A 6,000-nucleotide genomic window follows, 5' to 3' on the forward strand; every position below is an offset into this window, starting at 1 on the left:
AACTATAATATTATTCTTCCCTATTAATAAATAAAGTAATACTAGCTAATAAACCTTTAAGATAATAACTTAAATAAGATAAAGTTTACCTTAAAGTTCTATAAAAAGAACTATATAAACTTAAATTTATTAAGACCTACGTAAATAAAAAATCGCGTTATAATAGTAAAATTAATAATATAAGTAGCCTTAAATATAATACCTTAAGAATTTAAGGAGTTTATTTCTATTATATTAGCTAAAGTAGCTCTTTACCTTTTAAACTATTAATTATAGAATTATTAAATTAAAGTAATAGAAGGGAAATCTCTACTATAAGAATCTCTTTTTATTATATTTACCTAAGAACTTAAAGCTTTTTATCTTTAATTAAATAAAATACTTAAATCTAATTAAATTAGAAAATCTAAAGTACCTTATAATACCTCTCTAATATTTATAGACAGAGCATTGGAAGTAGTGTAGTTTTGTAGTTTTGTAGTTTTTGTAGTTTCGAATATAAAAAATTATATTAAATCTAATAAAATACTTATAGAATTATATGTTTTACGAATAACTAGCATAAATCTAAAATTATAAGCTTATAATAAAAAAAGTGGGTCCTTATATACTATTATAAGCCTTAAACTTCAAAAACTACATTTTGTAGTTTTTGTAGTGTAGTGTAGTGTAGTAAGTTTTTAGAAAACTATATAATCTAGTTTTTAAGCTTACAAAAAGCTAAAGGGACCCACTTTTTTAAATAAGCTGATTGGCTATAATATTAGCTATTTTATGTATTTATTATTATAATTCAAGTATTTTATTAGATTTATTATTAATTATTTAAGCTTTTTTAAAAAATGAAAATGTAGTTTTCTTGTCAATGCTCTGTTTATAGATAAGAAAGACTTAAAAGACTTACTTTAATTAGTTATTAACTATAAAGGTTTAAATAAAGTTATAGTACCTATTAGGTATCTAATACCACTTATTTATAAGCTTTAAGATCGCTTATAAAAAGCTATAGTTTTCTTAAAAATTAACCTTAAAACTAGATTTAACCTCGTACGTATAGTAGAAGACTACGAATAAAAGACAGCTTTTAGGTGTAAATATAACCTCTTTAAATATATAATAATATTATTAGGTTTTATTAACGCTCTTATTACCTTTTAAGTAATAATCAGAGCATTGGAAGTAGTGTAGTTTTGTAGTTTTTAGTGAATTTTAGTGTAGTGTAGTGTAGTGTAGTTTTACTATACTACATTACATTTTAAAAATTAGTGTAATGTGTAGTGTTAATTAATTTATAAGCTATTATTAGCTAATATAATTAGTAAGCTAAAATAGAGCTACATTTGCTTACTAATATTAATATTAGTAAGCAGGGATTAGCTAGCTTAAATAAGCTAAAAACAGGGATTAAAAAACTAATAAAAATAAAATAAAAATAAAATAAAAGGGAATTATAAGGGAATTATATTAAGTAAGCAAGTATTATTTTATATTATTATTATAAGTAAAATATATTTAATATAATAAATTTAAAAATTTCTATTATTTATATATAAATATCTTATAAAATAATAATATTTATAATATTACCCTATAACTTAAATATAAAATATTAAATATTAAAGTTATAAGAAATATATTAAAGTTATAAATAATATATTTAAATACCTTAAAATTTTTCATATAAAATAATATTTTATACTTTCTTTTTATATATATTATTTCTTATATTATAATAGATTTTATATTTCCTACTTAACTTTTTTATTTTTAAATTTTATTATAAAAAAGTTTTACTAAAAAAAAGCTTATATAAGCATATTATATATGAAAATAAAGCTAAAAATCACGTGATTTTAAATCTTTAAAAATTAACCTTAAATTATGGATATTAAGCGAGATATTAAGCTTTTAGTCTCTTATTTTAAAAAAGTGGATCTTAATTTTTAGCTAAGATTTAACCTATTATAACTCGCTTAATTTATAAGCTATACGTATAAAAATTAGTGCATTATAAAGAACTAAATTAGCTCTATTAAGGTATAATAATCATAACCTTATAAGTCTTATAATTAACGTTATATTTATAATTAAAAATTTCTCTCTATAATTACATATTACACTACAAATGTAGTTGTAGTGTAGTTAAACTACACTAAAACTACAAAAACTACACTACACTAAAAACTACACTAAAAAACTACATGTAGTGTAGTTTTTTTGTTAATGCTCTGGTAATAATAAATAGTATTTTCTAAGACTTAATTAACGCTAGTATTTTAGTATACCTAAACGATATTTTTATTTACGTGAGCTCTATTAAAGAATATAATACTATAATTAAAGAGGTACTTACTTATCTCTCCTAATATAATTTAATAATAGCCCCCTAAAAATACTATTAAAGAGTATTAAAAGTGGAATTTCTCAGCTATATTATCTCTATAAAGGGTATCTTAATATCTAAGAAAAAGGTTAAATATATTCACGTATAAGAAACGCTTAAGAACGCTAAGAACGTTTAAAAATTTATAGAATTTATTAATTTTTACTAATAATTTATTAAGGGGTTCTTAAAAATTATTAAACCTCTTATAAACGTTTTAAAACCTTAAGCTTAAATAATAAAGATATAAAACGCCTTTAATTAACTTAAAGTAACCTTTTATATAGCCTTAATTTTAATTTATTTTAACCTAGCTTTACCTTTTTAGGTTAAAGTAAATACCTTAAACTTTACCTTAAGCGTAATACTCTTTTAAAAAGGTTTTAATAAAAAGTAATATTTTATAGTATTTTATTTAAGAAAACTATTACTAATAGAAATAAACTATAAGATATATAATAAAGAGCTTTTAATTATAATAAACTTATTTAAACGCTAGTATTAGTACTTAAAGGGTACTATATATTATATTAAGGTTTACTTTAATGTAACGGTGGCTTAGGTTCTAAGGCACAGTAGGTCTGTTTCTTAGGAAGTAAGTTAGGTTAAATGTTATAGAGTAGCTTTTTAAGTAGTATTACAATAAGGCCGTTAAGAGTATAACTCTTAATAATAAGACTATTACTTAGATTAATTAATAGAGATTTAGACTATCTAATTATAGAAATACCTTCTCCTTAAGTATTCGTTTATCTCTTTATTATAGACCCGAATTATTTAAATCGCCTAATAATTCTAATAATCCCGTCTCGTTAGATTATTTATATAATCTAATAAGCTATCACGTGACTTAATATCCTTATTAGTTAATAGCTATACCTACCCTTACTAGTGCGGCCTAGCTTTTCGCGTCTCGTATAGTAACGTTTATAATATAATACCCCTCCTTTATTAGTCTTATTCTTAAGGCTATTAAAATAGGCTAGCTAGGGGTTTAGGTAATTTTCCCTTCTTTATTCTTCTCGTGTATTATTATATTAGCTAATCGTGTCTTAAGACCTTCTATTTAATCCTATAAACCTTCTTATAAGATAAATAAGCGAAACGCTCTTCTTAAGTTAATAATTAGGAATTTAATTAATATACCCGCTTGTTTCTTTTACTAAGATTAAGGCCTTTAGAATTATAAGGCGTTTAACGTAAACTTATCCTATTATTATAAGTGTATTCGTTTAAATAGGTCTTACTACGATATAAATTCTCTTACCCTATAGTAGTTACGTTATATTAGTACCTAATACTAGAAAGCTAAGTTTAAGTTAAAAGCTACTAAGAAAGAACTTAAAAAGGCGAGTATTAAGGTGCGTTACTTGTAAAAATAAAAGAAATTATAGTTTAAGAAAATAATACGTGTGATTACGCGTAGTATTAATAACATTAAAGAGTTAAAACGTGTAAAATATAAGAAAGCAAAATAGCTTTAAAAGGCTATAAGAGTCCTTCTTACTCCTTCTAAGAATTTAAATCTAGCTTTAGTTTATTTCTTAGATACTAAATTTAATATTAAGTCGTTAAACAATACTTAAAAGATTAATTAGGATACGTTTCTTAGAAATAAAACTATTTAAGTAACGTTAAGTAATTCGTAAGATTTTTAGCTAATTCCTAGGTGTTTTTAGAGTTTAAATATCCTTTTTATTTAACGAGATAATAACGATTCTTTATGTCTCCTCGTGCTTTAAGTATTCGTTTAACTTTATATTCGTTAGTATTTTCTATTATAATATTTATAGCGATTATAGATTTATTTAATGCTTTCTCTAGTAGTAATATATAAAATATAGGATAAATTCTTATTTTATTTAATAATAATAGTTTATAGTTAGTATTTAAGATTTTTCATTTAATAAGAAATAGTCTAATTTTCTTCTAGTTGAGTTTATTACTAGGTCGCTTAGTTTTAATGTTTTTACGAATAAGGTATACTTTATATCCCTCCTTTAAGATTAGCGCTAATAATCTCTTTTTATTCGCGTAGTATTTTATTTAGTTCTATAAAAATATCTATTCCTATTATAAGTGTTTCTATATTTCTATTATAGTTACTATATACGTTATAGCTACTAGCGCGTTTACATTTTATATTACATGTATTTTAATAATAAGGTTAAATTTATAATTTACCTTAAATAGTAATATCTTTATATTATTAATCTTAGAGCTATTATAAGCCTATTATGCTAGTAATAGCTATTCTACTTAATTATTCTGTTAGTAGTTAACATAGCTTCGTAGATATTATTCGAGTATTTAGTTTAAGATTTTTGTTTGTCTATTTAATTATAGGTAAAATGCTATTAATAAGCTTTATTTAATCTTTATAGTTTTTATAAGGTATTTCTAAAAGTTTAAGGTAAATAATTTATTGCGATCTAATATAAGCTTTATTAGTAATTTATATTATATAATAACTATTTTAAAGAATATATACGCTAAGTCTTTAGTATTACTTAATTCCTTATATAGAATGTAGTAGGCGTATTTTATGAGTTTATCTATAATAACTAGAATGCTATTATAAGCTACTCCTATTATAGGTTCTTTTAACTTTAATAGTTTAATAATAAAGTCTATTATAATAGTTTACTATACTCTTTTAGGTAGTAATATTAGTTATAATTCTCCGTATAATGCGTGTTACGCTAATTTTGCTTTATTACACGTGTTGTATTTCTTAATAACTTCTTATACTATTTTTCTACTTTCTAGAAAGTTATACGATCTTCTTAGCCTACTAATCGTTTTCCCTATACCCTAATATTCGTATAGTAGGTACTCATGTATTTCCTTAATAAGCTATTCTTAAAGTGTACTAGGAATATACTGTTATTTATTATATAAGAAGGTCTTGCCTTCCTTAAATAAATGCGTTTTCGTTTCCTAATTATTTAAATAGCTGTTATTATTAATATATAATATAATCTAATACATTTATATTTTATCTAGCTTAACTTACTAGGTTATATTAATTTCTTAGGTGTCTAGTATAAGGTTCCTATTCTTAATAGCGCGTAGTAAGGGTGTATTACTCACTTACTTATTCGATTTTAAGTCCTTTCTTTAGCTAAGCGTATTTACTCTTTCGTTTTTAGATTCTTTATAGTATATAATTTTAAAGTTATAATTTGTAAGGGTTTTATACTATTTAATCTATCGTTTATTTAAATTCTTTATAGTTAAGAATAATATAAGATTCTTATAGTTAGTATAAACCTTAATTTAATGCTTTACTCTTATAAGATAGTATCTTTATTCTTTAAAGCACTTAATAATAGCTATAAGTTCTTTATCGTAGATCCTATAATTAAGTTTAGGTTCGTAGAGTTTTTTTAAGAAGAATATAACTAGGTGTAATCTTCCTTAATTATCTTATTATTTAAGCTATCCGCTTAGTGTAAAGTTTAAGGCGTTTATTTTAAGCTTATAAGGTTTATCCTAATTAAGTGCTTTTAATATAGGTTTTAACGTAACTAAATCTTTTATCTTTTAGAATACTATAGCTTCTAGTTTATTCTATTAAAAGTTAACTTCTTTCTTTATTAGGTTTATAAGAGGTT

This window comes from Metarhizium acridum, assembly GCF_019434415.1.
Source record: "Metarhizium acridum strain ARSEF 324 chromosome Unknown scaffold_1, whole genome shotgun sequence".
NCBI lineage: Eukaryota > Fungi > Ascomycota > Sordariomycetes > Hypocreales > Clavicipitaceae > Metarhizium > Metarhizium acridum.